General features: G+C 53.2%; 1 pseudogene; it reads left to right on the top strand.

Moving 5' to 3' along the window:
* Positions 1-22428, top strand: part of LOC138917414 (heparan sulfate glucosamine 3-O-sulfotransferase 4-like) — a 117959-nt pseudogene that overhangs the window by 78640 nt on the left and 16891 nt on the right.

Below are 22428 nucleotides of genomic sequence, written 5' to 3'. Positions count from 1 at the left end.
CCTATGGTGGATGAAAATCTGTCCAAGGCCTCACTGAACTGCCCACTCAGGCAGTGGTCAGGAAGATGCTCTGCTCTCCCCGGGAGACATCACCAAAGACACGAGAGGAAACTCTGGCCCAAGCTCACCTGATGCTCAGAATAACAGAATTGAGACTCTAAGCCAGTGAAGGTGGCTGACCTGGGGCCTGTACAGGCCAACTGCTCATCCCTACTGATATTCTCACCTCACCTTTTCAGTGTGGGTGGGAATAAACTGGGTCCCCTCTTCTCATAGCACAGAGAGCAGACTTAGCCATGCTTTCAGGAGGGAGGGCTGCATGGCCCAGTGGGAGCCCCTATATCTGTTCCCTGCTCACCTGGCCTGCCAGCTGCCCTTTTATCCTCTGGCTTAGGCTGACCTGGAGACAGGATCCTGCCACTCCCTGACCTTCATAAAGGCCCTTCAAGTTTGCCGTGTAGTTGGTGATTATATTGTTTGGATCCTGTGAATGGATGTTCTTAAATTTTTGTAATTAGCCATCATTACTCTTGGGTTTGATTCCTTCTGAAAAAAACATATCTGGAAGGGAGAATGTCATCAGAATGGGAAGTAGTAAACATCTGCATTGAGAGTTAGCAAGATAAACAATGGCTTCCTTGTGTGTATCCTCCACCTCGCCTTGGCCTTTATTGTACGAGCCCCAGGGATCCTCGACAAGCCCCGTCCCTCGAGCATCCCTGGGAGAGTTGGTCCAGTCCAGGCTACAGATCCCACCTTGGAGCTGACGTCCCCTCACCTCCCCTTTCCCGCCAGACCTCCTGAACTCCAAGCAAAGCATCCAGCCCGCTCTAAACATCCCCACAAGGATGCCCACGGCTCCCATTGCAGTTGCCTTTCTCCCTGCAGGCGGAATTGATCTCCTTCCTCTCAAATGTACCCTGGCTCCTGTGTTCTGTATTCTCATCACTGCTCCCAGTGAGACCCTGGGAGACCTCACTGACCCTCTGTACCCTTCACTTCTGTTCCCCACACCACCTGGGGCCTTGCTCAGATGCATGCCCGCAGTCCACCTCCTCCCTCTGCTGCTGCTGCCCCTTTCCTACCTCGAGACTTGGAAGTATTGGGATGAGATCTCTGACTGAAATATCCTGAGTGGCCTCTGCTTTCCCTGTCCCTCATTCCTCCTCCATTTTGCTCCCAGAACTTTCCACCAAATGCAAATGGCATCATCTTGTCCCTGTGGATGTGTGCTTAAGTGTGTGTGTGCATGTATGTGTATCTGCATATGTGTCTGTCTGTCTATGTGTGCATTCGTGTATGCATTTGTACACAAATTTACATGTTCATTTGTGCACATGTATATCCGTATGTAGACATGTACACACGTGTGCACATGCACATGTGTGTATATGTCTCTCTGTGTGCATAATAGTCTCTGTGTATCTGTCTGAGTGTGTGCATGTGCACAATTGCGTATGTGTCTCTCTGTGTTTACATTGTGCAGCAAGTGTGTCTGTAGTGTGTGTGTGTGTGTGTGTGCCTGGGTATGGTAAGGAGAAGGCTCCACAACATTCCCACTGCTACCCGGTACAGTTCTTGCTGAAAAGGGTGGAGGGACCTATGGTGAATGGAAAACCTGTCCAAGGCCTCACTGAGGTCCCCACTCCACTAGAGGGCAGGAAGATGCTCTGCTGTGCCTGGGAGATGTCACCAAGGACACAAGAGAAAACTCTGGCCCAGGTCCATGTGGGGCTCAGAATAACAGGACTGAGACCCTAACCAAGTGCAGGTAGGTATCCAGTTCTTGCTCCAAAGGATTCATGATTCCACCTTTACCAGGCCCCAGAACCCTCCAGCCCTGGCCATGTTGCTCCTCTGCTGGACGTTCATCACCGCTGATGGTGGTCCCGACAAAGGTCAGGTTTGACTATTCACAGTAGTCAAAGGGTGGAAACAACCCTGATGTCCACCAGCTGAAGAATGGATGACCAAATGCGATCTATCCAAGCAGTGGGATCTCATTCACTCATAAAGCAAATGAAGTTCTGACACAGCTGCAACGTGGATGGACCTTGGAAACGTGATACTGGGTGGAAGAAGGCAGACACCAAAGGCCACATATTGCAGGATTCCATTTATGAGAATGTTCAGAGTTGGCAAATCTAGGGAGATAGGAAGTAGATTAGTGATTGCCAGGGGTCACAGAAGAGGGAGGAATGAGAAGTGACTGCTAAAGCCTGAGGAATCTTTATGGGGTGATGAAAATATTCTGGAATTAGTGACGGGGGTGAGGGTGAGGTTGTGCCTCTCAGAAGGAGATGGCAGGAGTTGTGTGGAGTTTCTGAACTTGATGTGGAGCGAAAGTGCAGTGGTCAGTGATGGTAGCTGGCCAAGTGGCCTAGGCAATCCCCACCTGTGGCCTGGGTCCCCTCGAGGCTGACCCTAGATGGGGTGAGTTGAGGTCAGTGAGCCCCCACAGAGGCAGCTCCTCGGCAGTGGGGAGTCATTTCCTTCTGCTGAGTTGCACAGCAGGGCCTTTTAAGTGCAGAGCTGACCTGAACTGGGTCCCTCGGGAGGAGACCAGCCTGATTCCTGCTCTAGATGGTCCTTCCCAACCCCTTCTTAACTAGAGGTCAGGGGTCGAGTGCTCATCTGTGCAGACGTGGTGCTCCCATGTGTGGTGAGCATGAGTAGACATACGCTGCCCTCCAACCAGCAAGTAAACAGGAACAACTGGGTCATCCATCTGGGCCCCACTGAGATGGAGGGGGTCTCAGGGTGTGTGGCATAGAGAAGCAACTACTGAAGGGTGGCTGTGTGGGTCAGTCTGGCCCTAGGACCAGCTACAGTGGGTCAGGGGCTGTGGTTTGACCGCTGTTTTCTCTCTTCTGAGTGTCCTCTTGAAAGGAGGATTCCCAGGACCTGGAGGAGCTGCTCCCTAAAGGTGAGCAGAGGTGTTTACATGCGCTCAGGACATGACAGGTGGGCTATAGTGTCCACGCAGGGTGACGCTCTGAGCCCCTTCAGGAGAGAGCCTGCCAGTGAGCTGCAAGGATGACAGTTGGCTAAAGACACCAGTGGCAGCACCCCAGGACCGAGCCCATTGGGAGTTTGGGGAGGAGAGTGCTGAGCTGGCCTTTCCACCATGCAGGCTCCTCCATGGGCAGCCATGGCTCCCAACTCCCCGCTGGGCCAGCTCGGCTCCTTGGAGAGTCTCCTGCCTCATTTGGCTTCCTCCCTCCTGATCTTTCTCAGGTATCAACCCCAAGGCCCCTCTTGCTCTCTTACCCGGCTCAGTGGCCAATTCTCAGAGGAACCAACTGAGCAAGAAATCAGGTAAACAAGCCAGAGGAGAAAGGGAGAAATAGAAGGGTCCTGTCTGTAGGAACGATGAACTCTATGTGGGGTCCGCTTCTTACTCTTCGTTCTGTCTGTCCACCCATTGCTTTGAGGCCACGACAGCTAGGACCTCAGACCTGGACCTGTTTGGGGTGGTTTCATTTCAGGGATGCTCCTTGGGCTCCACCCAGAATGAAGTCCACGTGGGGAGTAAAGCATGGTGGTTTGACCGCAGGGACTTGAGTCCCCAGGATGCCAGCTGCCTCTCTGAGAAAGTCTGTGGTCTTCCTGGGGTCCATACAGGGTCCTGTCCCATGGGAAGTGTGGTTTGCAGGATTCGGTTAAGATTCCACTTGTTCTGCCCCATCTTGCCCATGAAGGCCCTCCCCGGACACCAGGCCCTCCAGGGTCCAGGAATCCACTGAAAACCACTGCCCAGCACAGACCAGGCACCTGGACAGCCTGCAGGCAGGGCCAAGGCTGTTGTGGTGCAGACAGTGCTGGGGCAGGTACTGGACTTGGATTCCCAGACCAAAGAAAAGACTTCATGTAGGAATTCTGTTGCCCCCCAATTAGGAAGACAGACCCTGAAAATCGGCTCTGTATGAGCCCATGGGCTGGGCACAGGGATTCTTCAGCTCTGCCCACTTGTTCTCCAGCTGGAGGGATGTACCCTGGGGAAGTTCTGCTGAGGATTGTCACCTGTCAGGTCTTAGCATCCCTACCCCAAGTCTTAACCCCTCGACCCTTGAGGACCCTGAACCCTGACCCTGGCCATCTCACAGCCCCTTCTCTGCACAGACCCCTGGGGCTGCCACATCAGAGGGACACCGCTGCTTAGGGGCAGGTCAGCACCAGGTGGACAAATGGCACAGGGTCCTGGAATCCCAGGACACGGGCCTGCGTGCACAGAGTCTTCCACCGACTCCCTCCTCCCAGGCTCCTGCCTTGATGGCCTCGTGCCATTGCAGGGACAGTGGTATAAGAACTGTCATCCTTATGGAAGCTGAAAAAACAAAGCCAAGGCAGTTGTAACCTGTGATTGCCTGGCCCCCTGGGCACCGCCTCAACCTGTGGGGGGCTTGCACCATGCAGGGACTCCCTACCTAGTATTTCGTTGTCAAGGAAGGAACCTACAAGTACCAGGGTGCCAGAAGTCTGCATCTGGGGCCTGCTGTGTTCAGGAGAGGCCCAGGGATGCTCGCCATCCCACCGGGGACCTTGGGCCTGTGACTTGGGAAGGTGCACTGACCCTGCATGAAGGGAGCTCCAGGCACCCCCCTGTCTCTAGGGAAGCTGGGCTGCATTCACCTCTCCTACCACAAGCAAGGAGACCCTGACCTCAGTTGGCTGGCTGTCACTGCAAAGCCCCAGGGTGATTTGGGAAACCATAGTGATGACATTACAATTGTGAACAAGGTCCCTCTTGAAGTGGCTCCCTCCCCAGGGGCAGTGCATGTGTCCAGCCAGGCCTAGGGGGAAGGGGCAGGAGCAGAGTCCCACCCAGGCTGGGATTCCAGGGTCCTGCTGTCCCCATCCTGATGGCCTTTGGAAGCCTGGTCTCCTGCCTGCACCCTCAAAGGCAGCCTCCCAGCACTCCTGTCACCACATCTAGGCAGTTGGGAATCAGGGGGCCAGGTGATCCCCACCTGCACACATGTCATCACCTCTGGGCTGTATCTGACCCTGTTATCTTCACATCCCTTCTCCCCCACCACGTGACCACCCAGAACCTGAGCTTCTTGGGTGTCAGACCTGTCCCCCATTAGACCCTTGGTCAGAGCTGTAGCACCCATCCCTCGGCCTGGACCCTAATGCCCATTGGATTGGTCCAACTTTCAAGGAGAATGCAGACATAGATGGGTCCTCCTGTCCTGCCTTCTCTGGCTTGCCCACTTCCTCCCAGTTCCCAGCCCACGCGAGGGACCCCCACAGACAGGCAGAGTCACCAGGAACTGCTGAAGCTCTTTATGTGGAACTAGGAGAGGGGATGCATGGCTGGGGGAGGAAGGGGAGTCAAGGTAACTGGAGGGGCAGAGCAGGTCAGGCTCTAGAGGCAGGGGCTCCTTCCATGGCCTGCAGGACAGAGGGTCTTGATGGTGCTGCCCTGGGGCTGCTGTGGGGTGCTGATGTCCCCTGCCCTAGAAAGAAGGGAGAGGGTCAGTGAGTCCAGGACAGGGGAGGGGAGGGGGGGCAGGTGTGGGGTTCTCAGGGGTGGCAGTGTTGGGGGCATATGTAATGCTCTCAGGGCTGCTGCATGGAGGGCAGGCTCCCACTTCCACCAGGTGCATGGGTGTGGTGGAGGACAGACCCTGGCCCATTGGTCCCAAGTTACAGAGACAGAGAAAAGAAGGAGTCCCTAAATGTCCCAGGAATGATGTTCGGGGACAGACATCCCAAGTAAGGATCAAATCCCAGAAAGGATCTCAGAGCAGACAAGGCTCTGCCTGGCTCACATGGAGTCCCTCTTGTCTCCACCTTGGGGGTGCCTTGGTGACTCCTGACGTTCCTTTGAACCCAGGACTCTTGTTTGCTTCAAGGGTCACTTACCCTAGTCACTTTCAGGAATGCAGCTTTCTGTAGAAACCAAGGAAAATTCAGCAATGAGAAGAGACCCTAGCCAAGGGCCCAGACCCCATCAAGCTGCAGCTCTGACACCAATAGCAGAGACCCGGAGTGGGGCCCTTGTGCCCCTGTGACACAACACAGCGCTGATGTCTCCCCCATGGCGGGGGGCAGGGGAAGGGGCGAGGAAGGTCATGGGGGACACAGAGGGACTTGAAGGGCACAGTGGGACACGAGGAATCTGTTGGGGACACAGGGAGGGACATAGGGGACAAAGGGACATGCAGAGTGGACACAGGGAACCTGGGCAGAGTTGTCCTCTTACCTGTCTGGACAGGCATGATGATGATGTCCTGTGGCAATCCCTTGCGCTCTGTGAATTTCTTAAATTCTTCCAGGGCTTCCAGGCTCATGTCGGGATTTCTACCTGTAGGAGAGGTGACCAGGTGAGCCTCAGGTTCAGGAAGCAGACCCCAAGAGGAGACAGTGCCTCCTAGCACTTGGGGGGCTTTGTCCTGTAATGGCTGAGGCTGAGATGGAGGGTTCCCCCGAAAGTGGATACAGAGTAGGCCCAGAGGAGACAGGCCACCACCCAGGTGAGAGGTTCCTGTGAAGGAGGATAGCCAGGGAGACACTCCGAGACACTGAGGGCCCCTGGGGTCCCAGGCCCACTCAAAACCGATCTGCAGGGTCACACCCCTGACCTGGAAGAAGCTGATGGCCTGGAGGAATTGTGATGCTCTCTGGCCAGAAAATTCTTGGACTTCACCCCACTCTGGAGGGTCATTGCTCCAAGAAGACCTCTGTCAGCAACAGTGCACTCCCCAATGCTGACCTGGCCTCACGCCCCAGACCCCAAGAGATGGGACTTAGCAGCTGCGTCCATATCCCCTTGGTGAGAAGTCAGGTCACTGAGGGAGTTTGGACTGGACACCCCAGGGCAGCAAATTGTGCCAGGCCCCCAAAGACAGAAGCAGGGTGTTCGTATTCCCCAGAATCAGGACTGAAGCCAGTTCCACTGACTTCTAGAAGCAGAGCCTGTGGGGGTGGGTCAGGAGAGGTGGATCTCTGAGGACCTGGGGCAGCAGCCTCTTACCCACGAGTTTTGCCATGCGGATTGCTTTCCCTCCGAGCTGGCCCTCGCAGTAGAAGATGCGGTGGTCCTTTACTGGCAAGTCCAGGATGTACATGTGCCTCTTTCCCCCAACTGCAGACAGACATAGAGAAAATTGGTCTTTAGTGTCTTCATTCCTGCAGAAAATATTTGAGACATTAGGGAACATTTTGGAACGTTTCAGTTTCTCGGCCACCTTAGCTCTACTGACTGCCCCGTAATCCAGGTGCCCAAGCTGGTCCAGTGCCCAGGACACACTGCTGCTCAGAACCATGGACCACACTCTGGAGAGGGAGACTCTTCATGAGGAAGGTTCCAACCCAAGCAGTGGAGTCACCAGAGGCCAGAAGACATCAGAGGCTGGGGCTCTTTCCTTTGTTCACCCAGCACCTGCCCCGCCCTGCATCCTCATCCTCAACCCTTGGTTCTCTGCAAGCTGAATTGCTAGGACCATCCAGAGGGAGGGTTTGGTACTGTCATCCTTGCTGTGGAGAAACCTTTCCAATGTCAGGACAAGGAGACTCCTGGGAAGGGAGTGGCTAGCTGCTCCTGGGAGGGGACAGGGCAGGGACTGCCCGGCAGCAGGCAGCCTCAGGGGAAGGGGAGGCCTGGGCTCTGGCAGGGAATGTGGCACAGCCTGGTCTGGACTCACAGGCGCTATATCTGCCAGGCTCCTCGGTTTGGTGCATCACAACTCGCTTCTCGTGGCACTGGCCCCCCTTCCTGGAAAACGGGAGGCAGAGGGGAAGGCTGTCAGGAAACACACTCGAGCCAACCTGAGCTCACCTGGCACATGGGCCTCTGCCCTGGTGTCCCCACGAGTTCCATTGTCATCCCCACAGTCTGGACTCTCTCCTTTCTATGTCAGGGGGACATTCATTTTACCCACATCCCAAAGTGGGATGGGAAGAGGCACAAAGAGGGGCTGCTCTGGGCCACCTCGCAGCCTGGGGAGAGGGAGGAGGAGGGGAGAGCAGCACCCTTGGGAGGCAACACTCACATGAAGGTGCCCATGGCCTCCAAGTTTCCATCATCCAGGGCAGTGACTGTCAAGGGGGACACCTTCTTGGGCCTTTTCTCCTTAGGCAGGTCCTTGTCAGCCACCACGGCCTTCACATACCATGTCCCTATGATCTGAGCAGGGTGGGGGCCATGAGTCCAGCACGGACATAGCCCAGAATCTCCTCCTCACCCCACTACCCCCATCCTCTGTGCATGGGCTGCAGCCATCACCAGACATCCCCAGCACCCCAGGTGCTGTCCTCCAAAGGCTGGCTGGGTCCCGTACATCCACACCCTGTGCTCTGTTAGAACCAGCCCAGCACTCAGGGCTCCCGACCCTAAACAGAGGCAGGGGGTCTCTCACCCCATGAGTCTCTTCTCTGCTGAGACCGGGCCCTGGCCCTGGATGAGTCTATACTCCACAGGGTCCTCAGTGCCTCTGGGTTCCCAAAGTGTCAGACCAACAGTCCCTATGCTGAACCCACTCCCCTGCTTCAGCCTCTGGGCCCAAGGAGGAGCGCTGTCTGCAGACACAAGAACAGAGCCTCCTGCTCCTCTGACCACACTCTGCAGGGAGCACAGGGTCAGAACTTCGACCTTGAATGACACCTCCTAACACAAGGCCCCTGGTCACTGCTGGCCAACAGGTAGTCACCGCCTTTCCCCCATACCTCTCTTCCCGCCCTTCCCTGGGCTCACATTCTCGTTCTCTGAGGGGAAGAACAGAGGGTCCTGGGCCTGCAGGGCTGTGATCAGGCCAAGCGTGATGGTCAGGAACAGAACCTTCATCTCCAGGGGTCTGTGCTCACAGCCGCCGGCAGGTCACTGGGGTCTGGAGGAGGCTGTGCGAGTCCTCACAGCGCTGCCCTTTATACCCAGCTCGGCTCCTGCCCATGAACACTTGGCACTGGCCACACCCTTCCCACCTAGCATCCTGGCAATTCTGCATCACGGGAGGTGGACTGTCATTATTGTTGGAATCTGATGAGTGACAATTAAGTGCCACCCACAGAATAAAAGACACATAATACCATCCCTTTTTCCTGCCTTCCAGGGTGCTTACTCCAAGTGAGCCATCTGGATGAGGACATTATCAGAAGGGGCAGGGGTGCGTGTCTGCACTCCCAGTCATGGAGGGAAGGCCAAGGGCTTCCTTACACCCCCGCCCATCCCCCTCCCCCAGGATCCCAGGGCTGGTTCTTCCGCCAGTTCTCTGGTAACTGGCCTCTCACTGCTGAGGGGAGAGGGACTGAGCTTTACAACTACAGAGACAGGGTGTGCAATCAGCTGATTCCCACAGGGTCCCCAGAGTCCGAGCTCTCTCCTGCCCTGGGGCCCCTGCATTTGCTCGTCCTGGGCCTGGGCCCCTCAGGCCACCTCTTCCTGGCATTTGGGGCACTATTTTGTGTCTCAGGATCAGTTTAAATATCACCTCCTCAGAGGGGCCTCCCCAGGCCACAGGAGGGAGCGATCTGGCTGTGCCACCCCCTTCATTTGGGACCCCCAGGCCAGGCTGTGTTTCCCGGAGAGCACTCATTACTCTCTGGATTGTCTGCTCATTTCTCCCCATGAGTGTTCAGTGCCCATCTTCTCTGTTAGAATTAAGTTCCCCAAAGGGAAAGGCTTGATTCCCGGGTCTCATGAGTTCGATGGCCTGTAGGGAGGAGCTCCATCCACGTGCTAGGTGCTCTTGGTCGTTCGTTCATTCAAGAATAAACCAGTTACTGAATCTCTCTGAGCCTCAGAGGATTCCGCCCCCACAGGGGCACCCACAACTTCGATCACTTTGGATCTTTGTAAGGCTCTGCTGAGTGGGCCTGCGAAGACCCAGCTCCCCTGACATGTACAAGGCTCAATGAATGAGGGCTCCTCCCTCCTTCTGCCTGGAGTGGGGCCAGGGACCAGGATCCATCAGAGCCTGTCCAAACCCCTAATACTGCAAGTTGCTTACATTCATTCTTCTAAAACCCCGACTCTCCAAAATGCTTTCACCTCCCTCCTCAGCTTTGACTGCCTCATGTACTATCAGACAGGCCTCACATCTCCTTCCCTTTGGATAAATGGGCCGAGTGAGGCACAAACAGGCCACGAGGGGCCTGTGCTCTGAGTTCATGGTTGAGCACACTTGGGCACCTGGCTCTGCTGGTCTCAGTCCTGGCTGCCTTCTGAGCAAGAATTTGGCCTTCTCCCTCCCTGACCCTGTACTTCCTGGGCTTGAATCATCTCCGCTGAGACCCACAGCTGACGTAGACCCTGTACACAGGTGCTACGGCCACACAAGGGCAGCTTTGTGACTCTCTGGCAGAAGATTGGACACCACTGCCGATTGCACACCCCCAAGTACTCACTAAATAACAATAATTAGCCCTCTCTAATAACCCCTGGGGGATTGTACTGAGGGTGCTGGCACGATCCAGTAATCAACTGCCAACTTGGAAGGTGCTGCTGAGCAGAAAACCTTCCGTCCTGGGAGTAGGAAAGGGCGAGGCCAGTGCACTTTAGGACCAGAGATTAGTAAACATGCTGGAGTCTCTGTGTCAATGGGAGAGCTTTTCCTCTGTCCTGTTCTTGTTGACTGTACCCCAGAGACCTTGATTTCCCTCATTATATGGAGTCACTGATCTAAGCATCTTATGACATTGACAAATTTAATTCCATCCTTGAAAAAGATGATGGAACACCACGTAGGGGTCGTTGGGAGGACAGGGCTGCCCCCATGAACCCTATGCTTAGTGCAATTGGAGATTTCCAGGGGCTGCCCGTCGTCCACCATCTTGTGCTGTGCCACCTCAGGTGAACTCTACAGAGCTTTCCAATTGTGTGGTGTTTTTTTGGATACTGGATGTGTTCAACTGGTGGTAGACACCACTGGGAGAACAGTGGCAGGAGGGGAGACCTATCTCCGCCCCCCAGTACACAATGGCCTGAGGCGTTTCTTTGGATGGCTGCATCCCGTTATGATGGGAGACCATTATACCACCCACACCATGATGACTGCGTCTACTCCACAGCTGTAGCTCTTATCACTTCTGGTGACACCTCTCACAACCTCTCCTTTGAATCTCAGAGTGGTCACAGCTCCTCACAGCTGCTACTTCCCAGATGTCTCACTAAGGGGGACAATGTCTGGGCCTTCCTTGGCATACGGGAACAAGAAGGTTTTCATGGCGCTACCAAACAATCACCAAGACCAGAGGGCTTGCTGGCTGGGATAGGTGGGCATGTAGAAGGGGTAGGAGAGGAGGCAGGATGGCTGCAAATTAAAGCCCCCAGACCACCCGGAAAGCTGGGACTGCAGCTTGTTTCTACTAACCATCTCCTGTCATTATTTTAGAGATTGTGGCTGGTTACTACCCTGAAGCCTCAGTTCCATAATTCACCAGAACAGATTTGGTTTGGAGCATGAGTGCATCAGTGCAGTGCAAGGGGTGGACTATGGTTGACAGTGCTGATGGCCCACCCCCTCAGCCCACTGCACCTGTAGTTCCTGCACACTGAGAGGGTCACAGCTTCCCAACCCAATGCCTGCATCCTCTGTTCCCCTATGCTTCCTATGCACACATGGTGACACTAGAAGTGCAGGTGAATTCACCTACCAAGTCAGTAGAGATGGTAACTGATGGGCTAATAGTCCTCAGCTCTTTGTTCCCCTGGGACAGTCTTGAGATGGTTCCACCCTATGTCTCAGAGAATCTTCAGGAAGAGTGAGTCCCAGTTGCCCACAATAGTGACCATCTCATTGGCATACCCTTTATTGGATTTTCTACCTTCCCCATCTCACTTGATCTCAGACTTCTCCTCCTGGAACTGTGAGAGAATGAATGTTTATGTTTTAGCCACCTGGCTTATAGCACTGTTTACAGCAGCCTTAGGAAACGAATACAAGCCTTTACATATTAATGATTATAGCAAATGTACATAGACTAACCATGCAAACTAAACGACAGGGATTGGCAGAGTAGATTAAAAACCATGATACAACCATATGCTGTCTTCAAAAAACTTACTAGAAATATAACAATAGGGGTAAGTTGGAAGTAAAAGCATGGAAAACATAAACAAAATAAATCAGTGAATTATGTTACCAGTTATCAAGGGATTGCCTCTGTAATACAACATCAATGTGTTGCCCTCCATTGTTTGCTCTGCAATAATGGAGCTGGACCCAGTAGGCATTTCTCTTTTGCACCTGGCAGGGGTTAAGCTTTGCTAGCAGAAGGCTTAGGGCAAAGGGGCTTCCTTCCTGGTTCCAGGGTGCTTCCAGGTTTTTTCATTTTCTTTCTCCTCGTGTACAACCAGCAGTGGCACAATCTGGGGATGTCCACAGGCACTCACCCACAGTGGGTGATCGACAGTGGAATCAGTGGATCCCCTTGGATAGCTTCCTAGGGGGATTGAGTGGCACCCCCACAAGTGGAATCCCGGTGAGTCCTGTAGGTGTCATAACCTCAGCCCACCTGCCCCTGGCAGGGGACAGAACTTTGGCACTTGCCACTGTCCGCCTACATTTCCCTACCCGCTGAACGCTGCTCTGACCATGGACCAGCTCTGGCCCTTGGCAACCGGCAAACTCCTCCACCATCCCTGAACTGCAGCCACACCTTCTCCGACAAAGTCTGAACCCGGCCTTGCAGAAGTGGACCCCTCCCACAATTGTTTCTTTCTTAGCTACTCTACTGTAATTCTGGGCTATTCTCTATAGTTCTCTTTACACTTTTATACTTAATTTTTCCTTATAGAAACTATTCCTGCTCAATCTTTTGTATAGTTTCTGTGTCCTGATTGAACATTGATTCACATAATTACATATTATTTTAAAAGATGATAAGTGCTATGGGGAGAAATCTAAGTGGAACAAGTTGTTTAAGGAGTGTCAGGACAAGGGGATAGTTTTATTTTAAATGGCATGGTTGTGACAAGCCTCACCAAGGTGACATTTGAACACAGAATTAAAGATAATGAAGGAAATGAACCATGAAATCAACAGGTGGAAGAGAATTCCAGGTGGAAGGAACATAGAGTTCAAGTCTTTGGGTAGAAGAGTGCCTGGCATGCACCAGGGACATAATGGAGGGCAGAGGGACTGGAGAGATTAATACAGGGAAAGAGTGGCCAGAGATGAGGTCAGAGAGAGGGTGGGACCGATTCAGTTGGGCTTGTAGGCCATGATAAGGACCTTAACTTTTACTCTGAGAGTAATAGAAAGCCTCTGGTGAGATTTTACAACGAATTTGACTTCTGGTTTTAAAACATCACTCCAGTTGCTGCATTGAGGATAAATTTGTGGGTCAAAAATAGAGGCAGAGAAACTACTTTGAAAGGTGCTGCAATAATCCAGTCCAGAACGATGGTGCAATGAGGCCTACCAGCCATCAGGGAGTAACAGGGTGTGGAATTACATACCCACAGCAAACAAAGAGAAAACTGGTCAGAATAAATGAAATGATTTCTTCACTAATGGCTGGTCTACATATGTATTGTTGGAAAGTCCACAAGGCCAGAAAAAAAAAATCCTTTGTATAAAGAATGATTCCAAGGAACTGTAAGTCACACCACACCCAACACACACAGATTCTAGAATTAGTTGACATGCCAAGAAAATCGCAAAGGAATAGTCTTTCAACAAGCAGTGTTGGGATAACTGCATATCCACATGTGAAAGAATTAAGTTGACCCCCTACCTCACACCGTATGCAATACTTAAGTCAAAATGGATCAGGAATGTAAATGTAGGATCTAAAACTACAAAACCCCTAGAAGAAAATGTACAACTAAACTTCATGGCCTTGGATTAGGCAATGGTTTCTTACATATGACGCCCAAAGTACAAGCGACTAAAGGGAAAATAGGTCAATTGAACTTCATCAAAAGTAAAACTTTTGTGCATCAAAGGACATGGTCAAGGAAGTGGAAAGACAACCCACAGAAGGGGAGAACATATTTGCACATCTTTACATATCTGATAAGGGTCTACCGTTGAGTACATATAATATACTCTTGCAACTCAATGATAAAAATACAAATAGCTCAATTGTAAATGGGTAATGCATTTGGATAAGCATTGCTCCAGATTAATATGCAAATGGCCAATAAGTACAGGTAAAGATGCTCCCCATTATCAGTTGTTAGGGAAATGCAAATCAGTACCAGAATGAGATATCACGTTACACACACCAGGATGACTATAATAAAAAAGTCAAATAATACCAAGTGTTGGTGAGGATATGGAGAATTTGGAACCCTCACTCATTCGCTGCTTGCCAGTGGGAATGTGAAAAGGTAGAGTTGCTCAGGAAAATAGTTTGGCAGTTTACACTGATGAATAGCTCAACAAAAGTGATATATGAATACAATGGAATATTATTCAGCTGTAAAAAGGAATGAGGTATTGATACCTGGTACAACATGGATGAACCTTGAAAACATTATGCAAAATGAAAGAAGCCAGACCCAAAATACCACCTGTTGTGTGATTGCATTTATAGGAAATGTCCAGAATAGGCAAATCCAGAAGGACAGAAAGTAGATTAATGAATGCCAGTGGCTGGGGGGAAGGAAGTATGGAGTATGACTGCTAATGGGTATGAGGAACCTTTTTATGGTAATGAACATATTCTGGAATTAGCATCGATGATTGCACAACCTTGTGAATATATTAAAAACCACTGAATTATACGCTTTTTAAAACTTAAGATTATTTTTTAGAGCAGTCTTAAGTTCACAGCAAAATTGAGGGGAAAGCACAGAAATTATTCATGTGCCCCCTGCCTCCACACATGCATGGCTTCCCCCATTTTCAACATGTCCCACAAGAGTGGTAAATGTGTTATGATTGATAAGCCTACATTAGCACATCATACTCGCCCCAAGTCCATAGTTTACCTTAACGTTCACTCTTGGCCTTGTTCATTCTATAACTCTGGACAAGAGAATAAGATGTATCCATCTTTAGGCTATCATACAGAGTATTTTCAATGCCTTAAAAATCCTCTGTGCTCTGCAGATTCACCCCTCTTCCTGCCCTCATCAATCTTCAGCAACCACTTAGGCATTTGTTCAGATCTTTCACTCATTGATTAATGAGGTTGTTTGTTTCCTTATTATTCAGTTTTAAGTGTTCTCTATGCATTTCCTATATCAGTCCTTTATGAGATGTGTTTTTGCAAATATTTTACCGTAGTCTGTTACTTATCTTCTCAATCCCTTGTTATCATCTTTCACAGAGCAGAAACTTTTTACTTTTAATGAAGTCCAATTTATCCATTTCTCATGGATTGTGCCTTGAGTTGTGTCTAAAAAATCATCAACATACCCAAGGTTATCTTGGTTTTCTCCTATGTTATCTTCTAAGAGTTTTGGAGTTTTCCATTTTACATTTAGATGCATGATCTATATTGAGTTAATTTTTGTGAAGGGTGTAAGATCTGTGTCCAGATTCATATTTTTGCAGGTGGATGTCCATTGTTCCAGCAGCATTGATTGAAGATCTGATCTTGGCTCCAGTGTATTGCCTTTGCTGCTTTGTCAATTCTCAGTTGACTATATTCCTGTGGGTTTATTTCTAGACTCTCTATTCTGTTCTATTGATTGATTTGTCGTTTCTTTCACCAATATCACACTGTTTTGATTACTGTAGCTTTCTAGTAAGTCTTGAAGTCAAGTAGTTTCCAACTTTGTTCTTCTCATTCAACATTGTGTTCTCTATTCAGAGTGAATTATACACTTTAAAATGGTGAATTTTTTGGTATGGAAATTAATATATAAATAAAACATATTTAAATCAACTCCTCAGAGAAACCTCCCCAGGCCACACTATGGAAGATGCTACCCCACGGCACTCCCTGCACTTCTGTCTCTGTCACTCCCCTGGCAGTGTCTATTGAGGACACATCTCTCCCTAGGGTTACCCTGCTCCTTGACTGCAACCCTGGTGATGATCAATTTTCCCATGGAGTAGGCTTGGTAATGGCTGTCACCAAAGATGTCCACATCCTAGTCCCCAGAGCCTGTATATGTGTTACCTTCATGGTAAAAGTCGCTATCCCAGTGGGATTAAGTGAAGGATCTTCAAATGGAAAGTTACCAACCTCTGTGGGCATCTGGAACTTCCAGGACCCCACACACCTGAGTGTAGACAAGGGCTAGAGGAGAGAGGCCACAGTGTCTCCTGTATAAATTAGGATGCTTGAAGTCAGTGATCCACATGACTGCAAAGTGTCTGTAGGCTTTGGCTCTCCATCAATGACCCACTACGCTCCAAGACCCTGGGATAATGCTTCCCAGACCTTGCAGGCCTGTGGATTAGGGAGAGGTTCAGGGGCTTTGGTGGATGAGGATTGGGCTAGAGAAGGACATGCCAGAGCACCGTGCAGCAAGGCCAAAGTAGAAGGAAAGATGGTTTTTGTTGGGGTGCTCTTTTGGAAGTCGAGGTGAGTCATTGTCCTAGCTGAGGCAAGGATGCCTCGTGAGTGAAGATGACGCCGATGAATGAATACATGGGCGGGGGGAAGGAAGCTTCCAAAGCCCCTCATACTGTCCTTGGTGTCGTAGGTCCCACCGAGAACCTACAGAGCCACCGTCTTGAGAAGCCCCAGTAGAGGTGAATGTGTGGTTTTGTGCTGTCCCTGCCGTGGCTTCTGTCCAGTACTGGCCACTGGGGGGAACCTCCAGTGTCAGGGGGGCCCACTGAGCTGTGCTGGAGCAACTGAACAAAGGAGGAGTCATGTGGAAGTCACGCTGCCCATCCCCCCGCCTCAGAACCCGCTTGCACCTCCTATTACTAGCGTTCGTCTCCACCATTGCAGCAGGTCAAAAGCAGGAAGGAGAAACCGAAGATCCCCCTGTTTACTCATCGAGCAGCTGTGTGCCAAGCCCTCACCCTGGGCCAGGAGCCCTGGTCGGCCCTGGGGTGGTGCTAAAAAGTGCCTAGTGGTCCCTGAGCCCCAGGAGCTCAGTCTGGAGGGAGACGGGCAAAAGCACCACATCCGAGACATGTGAAAGAGAAGAGCATGAACTGGAACGACAAGAAAGAGTGTCCTGCAGGGAGGGCTGGGGTCTCACAGGGTAGGAGAGTATGAAAGGCCTCCCCGGGGTGACATTGGCTGTGAGCAGAGTGACAGGAGGAGCCAGCCCTGCACATGCCGGGAGCAGTGTGCCAGGGAGAGGGCACTGCTGGTGCAGAGACATGCAGGCCTAAGTGAGTTTGCCAGAGGAGGTTGGAAAGGCTGGCAGTGTGGCTGCAGAGAGCCTGGAGGAGAGCGGAGGGAGGAGGGCAGGCCAGACCCAGGGCCTGGGAGGCAGCGCGAGGGATCTGCTCCTCCTGGACTCCATTGCTCCCAACCCTGCACCTCTCAACTACAAATACTGACGATCTCGCCATCTCTGTGGGCCACGGACGCCAGCACCGCTGAGCTGGAGTCTCTGCCTCCTGGCGTCTTGCAGGTTGGGGCTGTGGCCTCAACTGAGGCTGTGCTAGGGTGAGATTTGCTATGGAGATCACTCCCGTGGGCGTGGTCATGATCAGCTTCACTGAGAGCTGAGCTCCTTTCTCCCTGTTGGCCAGGGCATGCCCCTGGTTCATCCCTATGTGGCCTCTACATAGGGGAGCTCAGGACATCCATGCATGGTCCCCAGGTCCATGGGTAAGAGAGACTGAGAGAGAGAGAGAAACAAAGGGAGAGAGAGAAGGAGGGAACACAAGAGCGGGAGGAAGTGGGAAGGACAGCCTGGGGAATGAGATCTGGAGGGCTGATCTATCGCTTGTGCTGTGCTCTGTCGGTCAGAGGCCAGTCCCTGCCCACTGAGCGGCTCCACAGGGGTGTGTCGGACAGGCAGTGACATGCATGCCTGCCAGGGCCACACTGACCGTGAGTGGAGTGTCCCGCGGTGAAAGGCTCGCTTCCTCCCTGGGCTCGTCCTGGGCTGAGCTCCGATCCTCCTCCCTGGGAGTGTTACTCATCGGGACCAGCTCTGCTCTCCAGGTTTTCCTGGACTCCATCTCCTCAGAGGGAGGTGTACACAGAGGGGGACTGAGGGCCGAGAAAGCAGGGTCCCCCTCCCCACTCCCAGGTCCTTCTCTTCCTGTCCCAGGAGGGCTGAGGCCTCGGGAGCCTCTCCTCCCTGCTCCCCACCTTCTCTACCTTCAGAGCTCCTCGGCTCACCCTCTGAAGAAGACCAGGGAGAAGTTTCCAGGTGGGAAGGCCTCTCTGCATGCGAGCCCCAGAGAGGACAGGGACCCCACAGGGCTGGGCTTTGCCCCTCAGTCAGCTGGGACCCTCTGGGAGGCAGCAAGGCCTGGGGCCAAGGCCTGGGCTGGTGGCAGGTCTCTAACCCTCCCCACAATGCGCACCTGCCTGGTCTCTCCTGAGTGTGTACAGGCCTGCACGTGCGCAAAACCGTCCAGACCCCCAGGGATGCGTGGAGCCCATCAAGTCCTTGTGTCTGTCTCACTGCCTGGTTCTCCCTCTCCACTTTCTGGCTAGTTTGTGGCTCTGTTCTGGATCCAACCTCAGGCAGCTACAAAGTTGATCTTCCATGGCAGCTTGCCGCTGAGATGGCTACAGTTTCCAGAAATGCTCAGGGGCTGGGGATTCCCCACCCGTGCAGAAACCAAGTAGGCAACTTCTGACAGGGAAGCAGCCGCCTTCAGGCCTGCCATTGTCACAGGGCCCTGACACTGAGGGTGTGGGGTCGGGAGCTGCCCTGGGTGAAAACACCACAGACTCTCATTGGTCTCCCTCAGCCTCAGGTGCTCCTCAGTGGGCTGTGTGCCTTCGGTCTCTTGGCAGAGTGCTGACCTGGTGGTTTTCTGCCAGCTTCTCCAGGATGGTCATTGCTGTGCGGGAGGCGGATTTGCTGAATTCCTCGCTCCACCATTCCGTTTGTCTTGCCAGCCCACCCTGAGGACGTTTGGAAGGCACATCCTTCCAGCAATCTGAGCACCCAAGATGGAGACTCCGGGGCCTGGAGGATTTTGAGAAGAGCTGGTGGGAAGGCAGTACTGCAAAGCTTTTTGCTTCCGGAAAGCTCTCTGGGGTCCTCAGCATTTTCCTGTTTTGCATCAAAATCCTGAGATCTTGAAAATGCCAGCAAGGTTACAACGTGGGCCCCAAAAACCACTGTATCTGGGCATCCAACACCAATCAAATATTCGGAATTGCTTGTCACTTGAGATGAGTGGAAAGGAATCGGGCAGGTGGGGTGGAGGGGTGGTCTTGGACCCCACTTTGTGTTGGAAGGACAAATGCCATGCAGATGAGTCTTTCTCTGGGCAGAAGGGCGGGACCTTTGTGGAGAGCCCAGCCGCAGACACTGCTGTGGTCGCACTCCTGTTCCCTCAGCCCACCTGAGTGCCCCTGCAGCTGGGAGCCAGTGCCCAGGAGACTGATAGCGGCCCCCTGCAGTGCCTGCATCCCTCCTCCCTGCCTGAGGGCTCTCCTGCCCCATGGGCCCTTCCTCTCCTGCAAGGCTGTGCGGCCTTTTGCAGGAATGCCCTGGGGTGTTCCCTCCACCTGAGGGGACCGAGCCAGTCCAGGCAGGACCTGGTCTCCTGCTGGGACAGAGTGATGCTCACCACAGTGGTGCTGGTTCTTCAGGCCCCGCTAAGGCTTTAATCCTCCAGGCTCATTCCCCGCGTCCTCCTTCAGGCTTCCTGGGAAGACCTGCAAACAATTTCCCCTCCATCCTCCTCTGCATGGGTACCAAACTCTGCTGAGACGCCACACTGGCCGTGTCTCTGGACAGGCTGTACAGCCTGCTGGACTTGAGCTTCCTCGCCTGGAAGATGCTGACAAATGGCCTCCCTCAGGGAGTCATCGGGGGGACCCAGTGTGTGACGATGCAAACCACTGCAAAGAAAGACGCCAAGTGATCCTAAGTGAAAGTGCCAGCCTTGCAAAAGAAGCAGGAGCTCATGAGACCCAGGGGGGAATGCGGGCAGCCTGTCCCAATGGCAGGGACAGTCCCGGATGGATGAGGGTGGCCTCGCAGGGCAGGCCCCCGAGCAGCAGAGGAGCCATTGGATGAGGAGGGACCAGGACAGAGGCTTCCAAGGAGGAAGATTGAAGTGCTAGGAGGTGAAAGAGGCCTTAGGAAAAGTGTGAGCCCTAGAAGATGTTTCCTCAAATGCCATTGTTGGTCAGAAAAATGGTGTCACCAAGCCCCAATCCATTGAATTTCTTCTTTGTTGGTTTTAGGAATCAGTGCACACTTGTAATCAGAGCCCATGTTTTGTTCAACATAGGGCATATTTCTTTGTCCTAACTTTTCCTTCTTTTCTTGTTCTAGCAGAGGAGCCGTGCACGTGTTCTCTCCATTCTTTCCTGTGCATGACTGGCCTCTCTCTTCAGAAGCGGATTGCTGGTGCTCATCACTCCCCCTCACCCGAGAGATGGCCGTCTTCCATGTCACACAGCAGATGTGAACCGCGGGGACAAGGGTCACGCCGGATCACACTCACTGGTGAGGTCACATTGCTGGGTGCACAGCAGGGACCAGAGGATTTGGGCTGAATGAGTGAAAGGTATGAGTGAGAGTAGAAATGAATGAATGACTGAGTGAGTGAGTGAAGGAAGGAAGGAGGGAATGAAAGCCTCAGTGAATGAGTGAGGGAGTGCCTAAAGCCACAGCAGCTGGGATCCACCGAGGAGGAGACTTGATTTCTGGTGGGCTCCGGTGTCACAGGGCAGGCCCTGGACAGCGGCATGGAACGTGTCCAGCTGTCCTTCCGGCTCTGAGCCCCTGTCACCTGCAACACAGAGTTGCCTGGATCTTCTTCAGCTCCACCTCAAGGAATGCTGGCTATTCCTGGGGACAGGGCAGCAGGAGGGAAGCCGAGGAGGGACTCCCTGGACCCTGCACCCAGGAGGACCACTGTGAAAGCCTGGCAGGTGGTTCCCAATGCGCTCCGGACACCAGGCAAGAGATCCACAAGTCCTTCCTCAGCGGAGTCTCCCAAGAGCCCGTCACGAGGCCCAGTCATTTCCTCATTGCGCAGAAGGGGAAGCTGAGGCTCAGGGCCTCCCCTGCAGTCGCCAGCTAGAGAAAGGCTGAGCATCGCCCAGGACCCCTGTCTCTCCGGCCCGGGGTCATTCTGCCCAGTGTCCCACATTGCAACCTCCTGGAGCTCAGGGCTCCTGTCTCTCCTGGGGCCTGCCCCATTCCGGCCTCCAGCCCTCACTGAACTCGAGGCCCAGGGCCATCCCGTTTGCCTGGGGCTGGGGTGGTGACCAGGTTGGCCAGCCACAGACACTGTGGGCTCTCCGAGGACCAGGACCAGCCTATCCCCCCACAGGATGAGGTCTCTCTGGGCACCAGCACCAAAGATTGTCAGGACTTTAGGGAAAAGAGGTCGTTCCTGGTCAGGGGGGCCCATGGGCTCTAACAGGCACTGGCTTCCAGTCCTGGCTCTGCTCCTCTGTTGGGCACAGAGGGACCCAGTCTCTTTAAGCCTCGCTTTCCTCATCAGTGAATTGAAGACCAGAATCCCTCGTGCCCCACTGGGCTGCCAGGAGGATTTGGAGAGACAGCTCATGTGGCGAACAGAGGTGTGGTCTGAGCTCATGCCCAGGAGCCGATCCTGCTGACGTCACCCCCAGGAGAGCCCCTGGGGCCCTTGGCCTCTGCCCACTCTGTTCTCCCACCAGGCATGCCCGACTCGCTCTGACTCCTTTGTTTCTCTGGAATAACTTTCTCCACCCCATCCGGTGCCATGACGGTCTGCCAGTCCGGGTGGGATCCAGGCCCCCGGCCCAGTTCTCCTCCTGGGATTCCTCATCATGGGAGCTAGTAGCTGTGGAGCTCTTCGAAGGAGCAGCCACTCCAAGTGCAGCCTCCGTGAACTTGTCTCACACCACCACGGCAGGTCGGCTGCCAGCCCAGTGCACAGGGGAGGAAAGCGAGGTTCGAATGGCAGTCCCTTGCCAAGGTGCCCAGGGCTCTCTCCCTCATCCCTACTAAGCAGAGCCCCTCCCTCCCAGAAGCAGAGTCTGCTGGCTGTGTGGACCAGGGGCTGGCACAGAGCCTGAGGCAAGGGTCACTGCTAGAGGACCCTAGCTCTGCTTTGTGCTCAATGACCTTCTCTAAAGCCCCCAGCCCCAGGCTTAGAGCTCTGGCACCTTCCACGAGGCCTCCGCCATACCTTGTCAAAGTCCCTTCTGCTCACACGAGGTCCAGCGGGTCCTGCGCATGCAGCTGAGAACGAGCCCTGGACGGAGCACGTTCGAGGTGGTCCCCGTGACTCTGTGCACTGCCCTAGATGTGCTTTCCTGCCTGGAGGATGGGGTTTGGAGGGAGAGAGAGCAGGCAGGATTGTGCGGGCCCTCCTCATCCTCTGTCCTGGTCAGCAGGTCAGGCTGCTCAGCTCAGGAGAGTTAGAGGCCGGGAGGGGCATTGGGAGGCCAAAGTGGGCTAGGGAGGTGGAGGGTGGG

Source organism: Equus caballus, chromosome 14, assembly GCF_041296265.1.
Source record: "Equus caballus isolate H_3958 breed thoroughbred chromosome 14, TB-T2T, whole genome shotgun sequence".
In the NCBI taxonomy this organism is placed as follows: Eukaryota; Metazoa; Chordata; class Mammalia; order Perissodactyla; family Equidae; genus Equus; species Equus caballus.
This window is presented reverse-complemented; position numbering and strand designations above follow the sequence as displayed.